We start from the raw sequence: 18,650 nt of genomic DNA on the forward strand, positions 1-18,650 counted from the left end.
CACAAGTTTGAATCTGTTGTTGAGCCATTAAGTGAATTTTTATTTCAGTTATTGTACTTTTTAACTCGAGGATTTCCATTTGCTTATTGTTTTATGATTTTTAACTATTGATAGGCTCTATTTGTGAGGCATCCTTCTCATACTTTTCTTTAGTCCTTTAGATGAGATTTCCTTTGAACATTTCAAATAACTGATTTGAAGTTTTGGTCTAGCAAGTCCAATGTCTGGGCTTCTTCTGGACACATTCTATTGATTACTTTTTTTCCCCTGAGCAGAAGCATACTTTCTTGTTTCTTAGCATGCCTAATAACTTGTTATTTTTTTGAAAATTGGATATACTGAACGTTATAATGTGGCAAGTCTGAACATCAAATTTTCTCTCTTTCCTTAAGGTCTGCTGTTGTTTGTTTAGTGACTTTTCTGAACAAATTTTATAAAGCTGTATTCTTTGTTGTGTGAGACAATTTCAGTTTCTACTTTTTTGGCTTAGTGGTCAGCTAATAATTGCACTGGGATTTCTTTAAATGCCAGGAGCCATAAAATATCAATCTTTGCTGAGGAACTTTGTGTGTATGTTGAGGCACACCTTCGGCACTCAATCAGGCAGTTTACAACTCTGCCTTAGTCTTCACAGAGCCTCAATGTCAGCCAGAGGCTTTCTTGGGTCTTCTTGAGTATGCACACAGCTCAATGCATGTGTGTGGCCTTCTAGATTTCCAGAAATATGTCAAGAACTTCTCAAAGCTTTCATGGACATCGCATTCCCTTGTATTTTCTTCTAAACTTTTCCATTAATATATTATTTTCCCACCTGTTATCATCCCTAGCAGTAGCAACTAAAACATTCACCTGTAAATATTTCAACAAACACTGCCCATGTATCATCTGTAGTAGGTAAACAATTCTGAGTCAGGTTACAGAGGTAGAAGCTTCTATTTGTTCTTCCATAAAGCTACCCGACAGTTCAAATAATGACAATTCTTTGCAAAAGGAGACTATTCTGCTCCCTGAAGTTCCTGAAATGTGGGCTGTTATTGTCAAAGCTACTGCTGAGCTGAGGAAGAAGGAGGAGACTAAAATATATTTAAGTATTACCAAGCTCACTGTTATTACTTTAATTCAGCTGTTTTTCTTGAATAATCCCTCTCCAAGTTGCTGCCAGCCTTTGGTTAATTTCCAAAGTAGATTTCAGACAGTTTTTTGGGGGCCTGTTTTTACATTACTTTTATGAAGGGGTGAAGTTTCAGTTTCTCACTCTGTTGTTTTCACTGACATCACTTGTGATTCACTTTTTTAAATTTAATTTTTAAATATTTTTATTGAATTTATCGGGGTGATATTTGTTAATACCGTTATGTAGGTTTCAAGTGTGTAATTCTATAATACACCATCTGTATTGTGAGTTCACCACCCAAAGTCAAGTCTCCTTCCATCACCATTTATCTCCCCTTTTACCCTCTTCTACCTCCCGCCATTCGCCTTTCCCTCTGGTAATCACCGTACTGTTGTCTGTGTCTACGAGTTTGTTTTTTGCTTAATCCCTTCACTCATTTCACCGAGCCCTCCATCCCTCTGGCAGTTGTCAGTCTGTTCCCTGTAACCTTGAGTCTGTTTCTATTTTATTAAATTCTACATATAAGCGAAATCATATGGTGTTTGTCCTTCTCTTACTGGCTTATTTCACTTGGCATAATACTCTCCAGGTCCATCAGATTTCCTTCTTTTTTGTGGCTGAGTAGCATTTAATTGTGTAAAGGCACCACAGCTTTTCTCTCCACTCATCTAATGATGGGCACTCGGGCTGCTTCCGACCTTTTCATGAGCAAGCGCGGCAGCAGTCATGCCGAATGTCTTCCAAGGCAGGGCCAGCAGAGGCGGTGCAGCTCCCACCTGGCTTTCCCGAGACTCTTATCCTTGGAATGAATGGTAAGAGGTGAGAGCCTCCGTTTTGGAAGAATGCCCAGAATACGTGGAGAGGCTACATGGCCGTGTCCAAGGCAACAGCCCGGCTATAAAGTCCAAGCTGATAGCGAGTATGAACCACCAGGCATGTGAGTGGGTCAGCGTCAGTAAATTCACCATCTAGCAGCCCCAACTGGTGGAGGAAGGAGCGTTCCACCCCTGAGTCCTGCTCAACTTGGTTTTGAAGCTAAAAACCATGTTATTGTTTATTAATAGAAATTGTATATATTTGACGTGTACAACTTGATGTTTTGATATACATAGTGAAATGATCACTAAAGTCAAGCTAGTGAACATAGCCATCTCCTCATATAGTTATCTTTTGCTTGTTTGTTTGTTTGTTTGTTTGTTTGTTTGTAATGGTCAGAGCACCTGAAATGTTTCTTAGCAAATGCCCAGTGTCCAGTAAAGTAACTATAGTCAGCATGTGGCACATTAGCTCTCCAGACTTATTCATCCAACGTGACTGCAACTCTGTACCCTTTGAACAACCTTGTCTGATTTTCCCCACCAGGTAAACATTCTATTCTCTGCTTCTATGTATTCAACATGTTTAGGTCCCACATATAAGTGAAACATGTGGTATTTTTCTTACTGTTTCTGGCTTTCCCCCCTTAGTATAATGTCCTCTGGTTTCATCCATGTTATTGCAAATGGAAAGATGATCTTCTTTCTCAGGCTCATCATTTCTATAAAATCTCTTGTCATCTATATAAAATCTCTATCAACAGACCCTTACGTTGTTCCCATGTTTTGGCTATTGTGAGTAATGCTGTAATGAACACGGGAGTGTGGGTACCTCTTTATGACACTGATTTCATTTCTTTAATTTTCAAAGGAACCTCCATACTCTTTTCCATGATGGATGTACCAATTTATATTCTCGCCAATATTGTACAGGGTTCCCTTTTCGCCACATACTCCTCAAGATTTGTTATCTCTTGTCCTTTTGATAAGACATTTTAAGAGGTGTGAGGTGATATCTCGTGGTTTTGATTTGCATTTTTCTGATGATTAGGCATGTTGAGCACTATGGTTTTATATTGTTTGATTCTGTTATTAACAGGTATTATGATGTTGAATTAGCTTTCCTTCACTCAGATTTGAAGCTCTGCTAAGAAGGAATAATTGGTAGAATTTTGCACTCATATTAGTGGAAAGCCAAGAAAAGTAGTTACCGTTTTCGCGTACCTACACTATTCAATGCACTTTTGATATATTATCGTTAATCTTCACAATGACCTTCTAATGGAGGGGTTATCATTGCCATTTTTCAGATGATGAAACTCAAGGAGTTATGTTGAGAATAAGTCAAGAAATAAGATATCACAATAAGAAACAGTACCAGGCATCAAACCCTGGATTTGAAACTTGACTCTTTAGCATACTAATTATGACATTAGAGAAGTTAGGAAATCTCTAGGAATGCCTGTGTTTCACTCTGTAAAGTCAGAAAAACGATACACATGACATAGAGCACTACAAGGATGACTGTGTACAAGAGAACATAGTCAACCATCAAGTGCCTTATACTTATTTTTATCAAAACTATTCTAAGGAATTGGTTTGTTTCCATAGTACTCTCATACTTATAGGAAATTTTGTCTTTTTTTTTTGTTTGTTTGTTTGTTTGCTATTTACCCCATAAAATGCTATCAAGATACTGTTTGCCTTCCTTTATACCACCAAATTATTAAATTCTCTATATAGAGAAAATAGAATATTTTAATTCAAGATTCCTTTCAAATGCTAAGCCTGCTTTCCTCCTGTATTTACCGCCAAGACGTACTCTTACTGCTTTCTGTATAGCCTTTCAGATCTGTTAGCAAACACAGAATGCTGGGCTCAAATGACCCAGAAACCATGGATGAGAAGTGGTCCTACTCAGACAGCATCCACATCCTACCTGTGCCCAGAGTACGGTGGGCACAGCCAAGCCCAACACTCGCCTGCAGACACCCACAGACTCTCCTGCGATAGTGTGGGACCTGTGGACGGCATCCCAGGTCAAGGTTACATTGTGGGTGGGATACGCCACAGCTGAGCAGGTTTTGCACCAAGAGCACAGAAAGACTAATACTTACCAGCATGTGATTGTTCTTGATCTTTTCTGCAGTTAGAATCCCCCAGATTCTTTAAAATGAAAAACATAGCTTGGTGTTAAATTCCTTTGGGGCTAATAGAACATGCCTGCTTAACAACTAGACTTGCTTTTTCTTCAAAATAAACTAATGAAAACTTGCAAACTTGCAGTTTTCTCATCATGGGCACCTGGAGAATATTTTGGATTAAAAGTCCATAGGTGTTTGAGGTTCAGGAGTTGACTATGGTGCTTTTTGAAAAAAAAAATTTTTTTTGATTATTGTTTTTCCAGCACTTTTACTATTAAGCCACAATTTAGTTTTTTGCACATCTTACAAACTTACCTTGTTTCTAATAGTTTCTAGTTTTATTGGGTTGAACCACAGGCCATGACCATTCTTGTAGGTCAAAGATGGTTGGATACCATCAATTTGATATGGTCTCACATAATTACCTTGTGAATAAGAATTGGTATTATCTCCTTAAGTGGATTAGCTTTTGGAGAAAATAGCCAATTTATTCCTACGTACCTTCCCATGCTTTTTCCTTGGTCCTCCCCAAATTAATATTTAATTTTTATTAAGATCTCCTTGCCACCTCCCTCACCCCATGTTGCTTAGCAATTATTCCAATCTCTCCTGGAAATAGTTTATAAATGGGCTTCTGGTAGTATCAGAAATGTCACCAAATCACAGTAAAAAGGCTATCTATCGCCATCACTGGAAGTAAGCAGTTGTTTTCTCTTTTCCCTCTTAATCACTGGGCTTAGCTGTGTAAGAACGTCCTTGATAAACTAAGTTGACTTAAAGCAGCACCTGCATTCCAGAGGATGGAAATGCCCTTTCATTCTCTGCAGAGTGCCCTCTGGCGGTCCCACACACAAACCATGGCTCTTGCTCTGGCCTCCATTTATACAAGCTGGCATACGAAAGAGAAATACAGAACTGTGGCTCTCCCAGTGTTTGGAGATCATGTACCTACACCTACACACCCTAGCAGTGGCCCAGAGTTGACCTTGCATTCCAGAATTTGAGGGAAATGGTTTGTCTTGGAAAACCTCCAGTTGTGAGACCATGATCATGAGTAAATTTGTGTATAGCTGATTCCTTTAAACAGCTCTTCACTTCCAAACATCTGCGAAAGATGGGAAAGAAAGGGAAAACGTCCCAGAGGAACACCTCAGCCATGGGAATGTCCCTTGTCACCAAGGAAAGCCACTGCTTCATTGTGCATCAAATTTAAAGTTTCTTGGTAACAATGTGATTTGAATCAGGGAACGCCGTCATCAGCCCCCACAGTGAAGCACTTAGGATCCCCCCAGTAACTTGTTTCATCCACCTTTGGAGCTCACAGGCACCTTAGCTGTTTTCTAATGCCTGCCACTGGGTGAAATGAGCTGGAGGTCTGAGGGTAGGCTTTGCATGAAGCCTTACTGTGAAGCTTCAGAACTTCATCCATGGCTCATTTCCTACCATTAATTTTTTTAATATCAGAGAATCAAAATGTGGTGAGTGAATGGTCAGGAGGCTGCTGTATGTTTTCTTTCCTCCTTGTGCACAGATTCTGATCTTAGTGTGTTGACTGAAATCTGTTTTCCTCCTCCTGCTTCTTTCTTTTCCTTCTTGTCCTCTTCTATGCTTATCAGTGACATGTCTTGTCAGAGCCCGGCAATGATTCTAATTCACTAGCCAAAAGCAATGCAGAATAGCTGTGCTAACTCACAGCAATTAAGAAGACTGGGTCACATTGCCATTAACTGTTACTCTCAGGGAAATATTCATCATAGAAATAAATCTTGAGTATGACCTTAGGTGTGTAGTATATAAAATTCACTGAGATATGTTCATAAACTGTGATTATTATTTTCATTAAATAATTAGCCCAGAAAAAAAAACAGACAACCAAACAAAACTAATAACTTTATTAGCACCATGGTGAAGACCTGTTTGAGCTTAAATTCTCTCCCACTGATAAAATGAGAGAAAATAAAAATTTCTGTCTGAGTATGTGTGAACATTTCTAATCCCTGTCCAGCCCAGGTCCAATACTAATGGGTTGGTTTAATTAATCTTGATAGACTCCACAATGCCTCACCACAGAAAACACCTATCACCTATTTATTGAATAAATGTATATTAATCATTGGTAGAAGCTCTGAAACTGGAAGATGACATTTTGTTACCAGTGTTATTCAGTATTGAGTAGTGGGAAAGGACATGCATGTGAGATTTCATTGTAAATGGCAGTAAGTGTTATGAATATTATCAGTAGTTTAGAATGAATATTAACCACACTGTGATTGGAATGACTATGTCCTAAGAATCATTTACTTTGTCTCCTAAGGTTCAGGGGAGGTTTTGGGCAAGTTGCCAAGTGGCTTTGTCTTTTTTCCCCCATTTCTTAAAAATCTTTATTGTTCAGATTATTACATATGTTCCTCTTTCTCCCCCCCCCCCATAGTTCTCCTCAACCTGGTTCCCACCCCACCCCATGCCCTCGCCCCCTCACTGTCCACGTCCATAGGTGTAAGATTTTTGTCCAATCTCTTCCTGCACTCCCCACACCCCTTCCCCCCGAGAAATTGTCAGTCCGCTCCCTTTCCATGCCCCTGATTCCATTACATTCACCAGTTTATTCTGTTTATCAGATTTTTTATTCATTTGATTTTTAGATTCACTTGTTGATAGATACGTATTTGTTGTCACTTTGTTTTTCATAATTTTTAATCTTTACCTTTTTCTTCTTCTTCCTCTTCTTGAAGAAATACCCTTCAGCATTTCATAATGCTGGTTTGGTGGTGATGAACTCTTTTAGCTTTTTCTTATCTGTGAAGCTCTTTATCTGACCTTCAATTCTAAATGATAGCTTTGCTGGGTAGAGTAATCTTGGTTGTAGGTTCTTGCTATTCATCACTTTGAATATTTCTTGCCACTCCCATCTGGCCTGCATAGTTTCTGTTGAGAAATCAGCTGACAGTCGTATGGGTATTCCCTTGTAGGTAACTGTTTTTCTCTTGCTGCTTTTAATATTCTCTCTTTGTCTTTTGCCCTTGGCATTTTAATTATGATGTGTCTTGGTGTGGTCCTCTTTGGATTCCTCTTATTTGGGGTTCTCTGTGCTTCCTGGACTTGTAAGTCTATTTCTTTCCCCAGGTAGGGGAAGTTTTCTGTCATTATTTCTTCAAATAGGTTTTTAATATTTTTCTCTCTCTCCCCTTCTGGCACCCCCATAATTCAGATGTTGGTATGCTTGAAGTTGTCCCAGAGGCTCCTTACACTATCTTCATATTTTTGGATTCTTTTTGCTTTTCCAGTTGTGTGTGTATTTTTGTGTGTGTGTGTGTTTTGTTTTTGTTTTGTTGTATTTTTTGCTTCCTCGTATTTCAAATCTTTGACTTGATTCTTGGGATCCTCTAGTCCAGTGGTCCGCAAACTGTGGCTCGCGAGCCACATGAAGCTCTTTGGCCCCTCGAGTGTGGCTCTTCCACAAAATACCATGTGCAGGCGCGCACGTACAGTGCGATTGAAACTTTGTGGCCCATGCACAGAAGTCGGTTTTCGGCCTGGGTGAGTCTATTTTGAAGAAGTGGTTCTAACCCCAAGGGGCCAAAGAGCTGCATGTGGCTTGCGAGCCGCGGTTTGCCGACCACTGCTCTAGTCTGCTGTTGAATCCCTGTATATTATTCTTTATTTCAGTCAGTGTATGCTTAATTTATGACTGGTCCTTTTCATTTTTTTTTTTTTGGGGGGGGGGGCATTCTCACTAAGATCCTTGAAGGTCTCACTAAGTTCCTTGGAGGTTTATAGAAGATTCTTGAGTAACCTTATAACTGTGGTTTTGAACTCTATATCCAGTAGTTTGCTTTCTTCCATTTCTTTATTTGTGACCTGTTTCTTTGTCTCCGCATTTTGGCTGCTTCCCTGTGTTGATGGAGTGGCTTTGTGTGCTAGGTGTCCTATAGGGCCCAGTGGCTCAGCCTCCCTAATCATCTGAGGTGGACACTCTTGGTGCACCCCTTTGCGGGCTGTGTGCACAATCTTGTTGTAGTTGAGCCTTGATTGCATTTGGTATCACTGGGAGGAATTGACTTCCAGGCCAATTGGCTATGAGGACCAGCTGTGTCTACACTGGAAAAGCTGCTGTGCAGGAGACCCTTATGGGGCAGCACTTGCTTCAGTGGGGCTTTGGTGCTCACTGAGTCTGCCCCTTGAGTGTGTTGCTATGGATGTGAAGAGTTGTAATCTGGTCTGGTCTCACACTGACCACTGGGTACACAGGCTCTTGGATCTCCAAGGAGGTGCAAAGTCAGCCACTGTCTGAGGCCACCCAGCAGGAACTACAGAGAGATCTGCAGATTCCTCCTCTTTGTATCAGGTTTGGAAGTGCCCAGACGAGGCCCAGCTGTGATGCAAGGCAGGCTGCTGCTGCCAGCCTTGGGCCTTCTTCTGATAGCTTTGGGGCTCCCGAACCCAGCTTCTGCCTGTTTGACAGGTTTTAGGTGGAGAAAGGACAGGCCGTTCATATGCAAAAGCTTCTGTGCACAGCTTGGGTGGGGTTGTAAATTGGGTGGGGTGGGGTCTCAGGGAATCACCAGGGTGGAGCAAACAGCAATGGCTGCCAGTCAGCCCTGCACTGGAGAGGTCCCAGCGCAGGAACAATGACCGCTGCCAGCACCTCCGTCTGAAAGAAAGCCGTCCTCTCGTTCCGGCCCAATGCCAGACAGTCCAGTTTCTTCCCGTCTGTGTCTGGATCCCAGAGTCTTGCCTGCAACTACAGTTCAGGGCAATCAGGAGCTTGTATCTCCCTCCCGATTAAGAAAAGCAGAGCACCAGGGTGCCAGCCCCTTCCGCGTGTGTCTCCGCACCTCCTACCAGTCTCAGTGCGCTTTCTTCTTTACCTCTCTAGTTGTAGAACTTCCACTCAGCCAGCTTTCCCGCGGTTCTGGATGATAGTTGTTCTGCCTTTTGGTTGTAATTTTGATGTGGTTGTGAGAGGCAGCAAGTACGGGTGTTTACCTATGCCGCCATCTTGGTTCTCTCTGGCTTTGTCTTTTAAATAAGTGAGTGAATGTGAAAGCATAGAGTTTCCAGTCCTTACCAAAGATTTGTTTTCGTGGGTAGGAATTCAAGCCATTTGGGTTTTCTGGCTTTGGGGAAGTTAAATGCCATTTTTTGTTTTATAAAAAGTCTTTTACAGAGAAATTGAAGATTTGAGATACCTGAGTTCTGGGGTCATAGAGCTATTTCCAGGTTTGGGAGTGAAGACAGGTGAGCCAGGAATTGACATGTTGATGTAATAGTTCTACTGTTTCCCAAAAAACAGCAAATGGAGATTTCTGAAACTGTTGTTAAATGTTATTTCGAGGCAGGCGTTTTATTGAATGGTAAAAGTAGTATTTCTCAGTGTCATCAGTCTTTTAAAACAAAAAAATACTCAAATACAAAATAAACAAGTCTTCGAAATACTTTTCTATTCTGAAGGTGGTGCTTACTGCTCCTGAGAATCAGTTCTTAACTAGTAAACTAAGCAGGTCAAACTCAAAGGCTAACACAGGCCAAATAAACAAGTCACGTGGCCCGCAAGCCACAAGTTTAACATGCTTGCTGTACACATTTCATTTTCTGTTCATAGTAATTGGAACATATAAGAGACTGGGTGATATTACAATAATAGTAGTATCATAGGGGAATCCTTTAAATAATAAAGTCTTTATTATTTAAAAATCACAGTTCTCAGAGAAGGCATATTTGGTTTGCTTTTAGAGCATTTGTCACAGGTGGGAGGTCTATTTGATAGTGACAATGGTAGCTGTTGCTGAATGAGAGTGATGCTTCTGAACTTCGGTGCTTTATGGGCACTTGACCTAGGACCAAGGGTATGTTGGAGCAACAGAGGCAATTGTGCATCCACATCTCTTCCCAACTCTGCCTTCAGTGATGTCATTTTGATAATTTCCAATTGGCCAAGGTGAGGGCATTTACATCACAGAAATTGGGCCCTGGTCCAGGGTGGCTCAGTTGATTGGGCGACGTTCCGTGCACCAGGAGGTTGCTGGTTGATTCTTGGTCAGGGCACAAGCCCAGGTTGTGGGCTCGATCCCCTGTGGCGGGGTGTGCAGGAGGCAGCCAATTGATGTTGTGCTTTCACATGATGTTTCTCTCTCTCCCTCTTTCTTTAAAAATCATGCCGAAACCGGTTTGGCTCAGTAGATAGAGCGTTGGCCTGCAGACTGAAAGGTCCCAGGTTCGATTCCAGTCAAAGGCATGTACCTTGGTTGTGGGCAAAACCCCAGTAGGGGGTGTGCAGGAGGCAGCTGATCGATGTTTCTCTCTCATCGATGTTTCTAACTCTCTATCCCTCTCCCTTCTCTCTGTAAAAAAATCAATAAAATATATTATTTTAAAAAAAATTTTTAAAAAATAAAAAAATCAATAAACTATTCTTTAAAAAGAAATTAGCAAATACTACAAATCAGGTACCTGTGTGCCCCTCCCCACACGCCCTCCCATTCCCCTCCCCCAACACATTCCTTGCCTAGAAAAACAGATATTAAATATTTACTAGCACATCACTGTACAGGACTAAAACTTCTTGAATATGTTATCACGTATGTTGAATCTGTGATTCTCCAGGTACACGAAGATAGGGATTTTAATGGATTGTTCAAATGAATTCTAAAAATTCTAATCTAAAATGCCACTATCTTCCTATATCTTCTATACCAGCAGGAACACTCCCATCTCAGTCAGGTACCCTCGTACTCAGGATTATAGTCCTCCACATCCAAGCTTTCAGGGTAATAGACCTGGCATTGGTCTCAGGCCCTAGGGCTCTCAGAGTCTCTAAGACAGCTTGACTCTTCTGGAAGTCAAAGGCTGTACTATAAAAAAGATCGACAGTTTGATAAAAATATATACCATTAATGCCAAAAGTTTGATTGAAAAGTTTCTCCAGAAGGCTGTTCCAGAAACTGTATACAAATCATAGATGCCAATGAGAATCAGACTCAGTTCAAAACTGTGTCAACTGACAAAGCTAAAAACAAAGATTTCTTTGCTATCCAAAAGCAGTTAGAACATTTCCAGAGAGTTATAGTAGCTAAATACTGTCATGTTGATCGGTACATGTCTCTCTCCCTCTCACTTGTGTGGTGTGGTGTTTGTGCTGAGTATTCCCCAACTCAGAACCTTGTGTAATTCATCAGACCTCTCACTGTAAGGGCCACCGATGTCACAGACAGAAAATGCTTTGGGTGATGGCAATGAGTTTTTCAAAGACTCATTCATTAACCCACTACAATTAACAGTATTCTTCATTCTTTGCCCACATCCTTCACACTGAAACTTATGCCCATTACTTATTGTTTGGAACTCAGGGGAGAAAGAGATATAATGCCCCTTAATATTTGGGTGGGGTTTCCATTCAAGACAGAAGCTTAGGGCCTAATATTAGACTGGTTGAACAGCCTTTTTTCTTTAAAATGTTAAAACTGCTATTACCCAGGCTACTGCTCTTTTGAATGAGTTTATGAATTAAGGTTTATTTGTTTTTGCCTAATTTCAGTGGTTTTTCAGAGAAGGAAGTCCAAGTGACTAGACATTTAAAAATGCCAGCACTATGATGCTCTTTTGTAGTCTTCATTCGCCTTCATTCACAACAATAGTGGCTCCACTATCAATTGGCTCTATAATATTTCAAGTCAATTCTTGAAACATGAGATGTTATCAATACTGTAAACCTGAAGAAGTCCAACTTTTAAATTCTGGCTTTCCCCATAATTTTATATTATTTCTTACCTTATTAGTCATGTGTTACATTTTCACTCTATTTCTAATTAATAGTTTACATGAAATTGGCATTAACATTTATTAATATTTCTTCTTTCTCAGATAATTTTGAACTTTTTGTTTCTCATTTATGAGGATACTATTTCCTTCCTCTTTTTTATTTTTTTAAAAATATATTTTATTGATTTTTTACAGAGAGGAATAGAAAGCTAGAAACATCGATGAGAGAGAAACATCGACCAGCCGCCTCCTGCACGCCCCCTACTGGGGATGTGCCCACAACCAATGTACATGCCCTTGACCTGAATCGAACCTGGGACCTTTCAGTCCGCAGACTGATGCTCTATCCACAGAGCCAAACCGGTTTCGGCTATTTCCTTCCTCTTTGAGTTTACTGTGTCTAAAGAATTCTATTTCTTTTTACTTCATTTAAAAGCAAGCAGCTTGAGCAGGAGAACCAAGATGGTGACATAGGTAAACCCCGGTACTCACTGCCTCCCACACCCACATAAAAATTACAACTAAAATACAGAACAACCATCATTCAGAACCACATAAAATCTTGCTGAATGGGAGTCCTACAACTATAGAAGTAAAGAAGAAAGCACATTGAGGCTGGTAGGAGGGGCGGAGGCACAGAACAGGCTGGTCCGACACCCATGTATGCCTTATTTTTTTTAAATCGGGAGGGATATCTCCACTGAAGAGGCCTCCTGTGAGAAACAAGGGGTCCCAGCCCCACACAAGCCCCCCAGCCCAGAGTTCCAGAGCTGGGAGGAGAAACCCCATAACTTCAGGCTGTAAAAACCAGCAGGGATTGTGGCTGAGTAACATGGAGTCTCACACAGTTCCCCTTAAGGGCTGGCACACGAACTTACATAGTACTGCTTCCTCTGACCTCCAACAGCTCAGGGGGAGCACAGGGAGGAACTAGATCATCTGGCATCAGGGCAGGAACTCGGGGGCAGCTTTCTCCCAGATAGGGGTGCTTGCAGGGGTCACTGTTCCTGTGCTGGGAACTCCCTCTGTTGCAGAGCTGACTGGCAGCCATGTATGAGTCTCCATCAGCCTGGCCCACACTGTTCACTCTGCCCTGGTGATTCCCTGAGACCCCACTCCATCCAATTTGCAGCCCCACCCAAGCTATTTGCAGTGTCTTTTCCACATGAATGGCCTGTCCTGGCTCAGGCTTCAGACTTTCCTAAAACTTCTCAAACAAAGCAGCAGCTGGTGTCAGTATGCCCCAAAACTATCAACAAAAGGCCCAAGACCTAGCACAAGCACCAGCCTGCCTTGCTACACATGGCTCTCGCCTGGGTACTTCCTAGCCCAATACAAGTAGCAACACTCTGCAGATAGCTCTGTAGCTTCTGCCAGGAGGTCCCAGAGCCAGTGTACCCAGTGGACAGCTTCAGACCACACCAGATTACAACTCTACTCATCCACAAGTGACACATTCAAGGGGCAGACCCAATGAGCACCTAAGTTCCTCTGAAGCAAATCCTGTTCCATAGGGTGTCTCCTGCACAGCAGCTTTTCCATCGTAATGGCAGCTGGTCCGCACAGCCCATTGGCCTGGAAGTCAATTCCTCCTGTGATGCCAATAATAATCAAGGCTCAACTACAACAAGACTGTGCACACAGCCCATTCAGGGGTGCACCTAGATTGTTCGCCTCAGGTGACTGGGGAGGCTGAGCCACTGGCCCCTACAGGACACCTACTGCATAAGGCCACTCTACCAATTCCAAGATACATAGCAGCTCTACCTAATACATAGAAACAAACACAGGGAAGCAGCCAAAATGAGGAGACAAAGAAACATAGCACAAATGAAAGAAATGGAAGCAAACAAACTACTGGATACAGAGTTTAAAACAATGGTTATAGGGTTGCTCAAGGATATTCATGAGAGCTTCAAGGGACTTTGAGTCAGACTTTTAAGGATCTTAGTAAGAATTTCAAAAACATGAAAAAGGAAAAGTCAGAAATTAAGCATATACTAACTGCAATAAAGAATAATTTACAAAGATTCAACAGTAGAGTAGAGGATTCTGAGAATCAAATCAATGATTTAGAATATGAGGAAACAAAAAACACCTAATCAGAAGAGCAGAAAGAAAAAAGAATCCAAAAATATGAAGATAGTGTAAGGAGCCTCTGGGACAACTTCAAGTGTACCAACATTCGCATTATAGGGATGTCATAAGGAGAAAAGAGAGAAAGCAAGGTTTTTGAAAACCCATTTGAAGTAATAATGACAGAAAACCTCCCTACCTGGTGAAAGAAATAGACTTACAAGTCTAGGAAGCACAGAGAGTCTCAAACAAGAAAAATCCAAAGAGTCCACACCACCATACATCATAATTAAAATGCCAAGGTTAAAAGCAGCAAGAGAAAAGCAGTTAGTTACTTACAGGGGAGCGCCCATATGACTGTCAGCCGATTTCTCAACAGAAACTATGCAGGCCAGAAGGGAGTGGCAAGAAATATTCAAAGTGATGAACAGCAAGGATCTACAACCAAGATTATTCTACCCAGCAAAGCTATCATTTAGAATTAAAGGTCAGATAAAGAGCTTCACAGACAAGAAAAAGCTGCAGGAGTTCATCACCGCCAAATCAGTATTATATGAAATGTTAAAGGGTATTTTTTAAGAAAACAAAGAAGATAAAAAATATGAACCATAAAATGGCAATAAATACTTCTCTATCAACAACTGAATGTAAAAATCAAAATAAATGAACCAGAAATCTAATGAACAAAATAAACTGATGAATAAAATATAATCAGAGGCATGGAACAGACTGACGAATCTCAGAGGGAAGGGGTGGGAAGAGATTAACCAAAGATCTTATATGCCTATATACATTACCTATGGACACAGACAATAAGGTGGTGAAGGCCTGGGATAGGGTGGGAACCGGGAGGAGGGGGGGCAAAGGGGGGAAGGAAGGGGGCATCTGTAATACTCTCAATGGTAAAGATTTTTTTAATATATTTTTTATTGATTTTTTTACAGAGAGGAAGAGAGAGGGATAGAGAGTTAGAAACATCGATGAGAGAGAAACATCGATCCAGCTGCCTCTTGCACACCCCCTACTGGGGATGTGCCCACAACCAAGGTACATGCCCTTGACCGGAATCGAACCTGGGACCCTTGAGTCCGCAGGCCGACACTCTATCCACTGAGCCAAACCGGTTTCGGCTCCACGGTAAAGATTTTTTTTAAAAAGTAAGCAGCTAGGTCCTGGCTGGGTGGCTCTCAGTTGGTTGGAGCATCATCTCATACACCAAAAGTTTGTAGGTTCCAATCCTGGTCAGGGTACATGCCTGGTTGCAAGGTCAATCCCCAGTCTGGGCATGTATGGGAGGCAACTGATTGATATTTCTCTCTCACATGGATGTTTCTCTATCACCCCCTTCCTTGTTCTCTCTAAAAATCAATAAAAACATATCCTCAGGTAAGGATTGAAAAAAAAGGCAGTTCAGTTCTTGAATAAGGTTTTCTCATCTTATTCCAACAAAGGGATACAGTTTTATATAACTGTGAAGAAAACGATTAACTGTTATCCCAATTTCCACATATTGCTCCTTCTTTCAGCATTTATCTTTGTCAAAAAGGGCACCACAGACCATCAGAAAGTTCTGAGTTATTTAAACTAGTGATCGTAGGTTTGAGATACTTTTTAAATAACAGAAAAGGCTATAATATAATCTTCCTTCCTTCCCAACAGTCAATAAAATATTTAGCAGTCTGAAGAATGCCAATGATTTGCTTAAAAAAAAAACAACCCACAAAAAAACTTTCCATTTAGGTAAATAATACTGTTCCTCCTGAAGTGTAAAATATTTCCAAACTAATAAAGACGAAAAGAAGCCCAGTAGACTGTTTCTTAGAGACGAGAGACTGATGTGATTGCCTTTATTCTGGAACATGTCTGAAAACAGTTTAAGGCATAAACTAAAGTCTAAATCTTAGAGAAATTTTTCCTTAGTAGTATTCACTTTACATACTTACCAGGAGGTTGTGACAAAGAACAGTAGTTCTGATTTTTGGAACTCTCTGTTCAAACTCTTGTGTTTGGAGGGTCAGATTACCTAGTCACACACAGCTTAGTTCTATTTCACCACACAAAGGATGAATTTTTAAAGTGCATCTAATGGGGCTTTTCAATAAATTTACAGTATTTTTTTAAATTGTGGCTTCCACAAAGGAAACAAAATCCATAAACGTTTGTAGTCCTACCCAGAAGACCGTGGCTTTCATAATTTCCAGGACATAGTGTACAGAATATAAAATTAGGGTTATAAGCGGCCTTTGTTATGAGAAGAGGATGTGCTCATGTTTAAGCAAATTTGGTGCATCCCACTGGGTTATGTGTCATTCAGGGAGATGTGTTCCCTGAGTCGGGGGCCAGATGGTGGATGCAGAAGTCTTTTGCTAGAATACATCTCTATGTCGCATTGGACTTGGTGACCAGGCTGACACTGAATGCAACTCAGTCACGGTATTTAAATCACATTAAGACTCTCTTTTATTTATGGCTCTCCTTGTGATTTTGTCTGGCTTTATGTCTAATTGCTAGCCTCCATGTGGCGATATGATGTGTTATCAGTTCTGCCTTTTATTTTTGCTTAAATGAACTCTACAGCCATTTCTGAGGTATATTCCAGAAAAAACACACACAATTGTTACATAAACCAATTATAAGTAAGCATAAACTTAATTAAAAGGACACCTTACTCTTCATGCTATTTTTTAATATTCTTGATACTGTTCAGGCTAGTTTTTAGAGTTAGCATGGACACTTTCTGTTGTAATTACAGAATTTTAGAGATAGAAGAACAAGAGTCAAAGATTCTGCTTCCTCATGATTGGAAAACTAAACACAATTATGAATTCAGGGTCTTGTGTTTGGCTAAAATAGGGAACAATCCAGTCTTAAAAATCAAATTATGATACTTGGTTTGGTATTCTTCCCACTACTCCCACTTCCTTCCCCTAACAGCCATCAGACTTCAACTATGCCTTTGTCACTGTCATCATCATCATTTCACCATTATCAGCCTCCACAGTGGGAAATGCCATCACTTTGCTATTTAAACTATGGAAAAAGGACTTCTTTCCTGTGGTCAGGAGAAAATTGTATTTGCCATTTGGATGTTTCCAGTAGTGTTACAGTATCAGAGAAAGTAGCTGTGTGAAAATTAGTGGCAATGATGGTGAAACAGAAGTACTCTCAAAATAGAAGTTCTCTTCTTTCCTTCATCAGTTTAAACAAAAAATTTCGCCTTAGAATACTTCCCTTTCCCTCAGCTCTAGTCCATAAGAAAACAAAGCATTTGTTTTTTGTTTTGTCTTCTGGTTGACTCTTCATTCAAGTATATCCACTGGGTGGAGATGGAAACTGCTCTAACAAGTCTTCTAGCACCCATTAGTGCTATTTCTACTCCATGATCTCTTTCAGAAATAAGACTTTCACTTGTGTATCTTGCTAAACCTCTTGTTTTCTCTACTACTCTTACTTAATATGTAATTCCTCTGGAGTATTTCTTAGTATAAACATGATTTTGTCCTCACCCACACTATTGGCATCAACCTGAAGGACCTGCTATAAGGATTAGTACTTACATTAAATGCATACAAAAAGTCCTTCTCTGCAATAGGATGTAGCAACATTCATCCAACACAAGTACAATTGGATTCATCACAGAAAAATCTTGGGCCAGATTGTTAAATTATATTCTTGATCTTTGCAACCCTTGATAATACTGCTCTTCTTTAAACTATTAATATGAAAATGCTTAATTTACTAAAAGTAACGAGGCCATAGTTCTAAAGAATCAACTAATTCCACTAATAGGAATATATCCCAAGAAACCAAAAACACCACTCAGAAAGTATATATGCACCCCTATGTTCATAGCAGTACAATTTACAATAGCTAAGATTTGGAAACATCCTAAGTGCCCATCAGCAGATGAGTGGATTAAAAAACTATGGTACATTTACACAATGGAATACTACACTGCTGTAAAAAAGAAAGAATTCTTACTATTTGCAACAGCATGGATGGACCTAGAAAGCATTATGCTAAGTGAAATAAGCCAGTCAGAGGAGAAGTATCACATGATCTCATTCATTTGTGGAATATAATGAACCACATAAATTGATGAACAAAAATAGATCCAGAGACATAGAAGCATCAAACAGACCGTCAAACCTCAGAGGGAAGGCAGGGGAGGGGAGGAAATGGGGGGTAAGAGATTAACCAAAGGACTTGTATGTATGCATATAAGCATAACCAATGGACACAGACAATAGCGGGGTGAGGGCATGTGCTGGGAGGTGGGAGCGGCCGGGGAGAGGTCAATGGGGAGCGGGGGGAGGAGGAAAGGAGACATATGTAATACTTTAAACAATAAAGAATTTAAACTTAAGAAAAAAAACATAGGATGAGTTTCTCCTTAAGTTATATTATTTTCTTTAGAATTCAAGAGATAAATGTTTCAGATATGACTCCTAAAGGACAAATTGAGATCGTTTATCAAATTTAGGCTGGTTTGGCAAAGTTATCCAGCGTTGTTTTCTAAGAAATAAAACTTCCACAGTGAAAAGAAACCACTTGGGAAATGCTTGGATTTGCATTCACCATGGGAGTTTGTAGGTCAATTCTTTATTCTCTTTTAGTGACTTCACGTTAACATCAGTTCCTTGTGAATGGGTTAGAATGTTCATTGTGAACTAATAAAATTCAACTTTTTTTTTTTTTTTTGCAAACTGAATGTAATTAAAACATGTGTGGGTACAAGAAGGT

The sequence above is a fragment of the Eptesicus fuscus genome, chromosome 9, assembly GCF_027574615.1.
Source record: "Eptesicus fuscus isolate TK198812 chromosome 9, DD_ASM_mEF_20220401, whole genome shotgun sequence".
Lineage (NCBI taxonomy): Eukaryota > Metazoa > Chordata > Mammalia > Chiroptera > Vespertilionidae > Eptesicus > Eptesicus fuscus.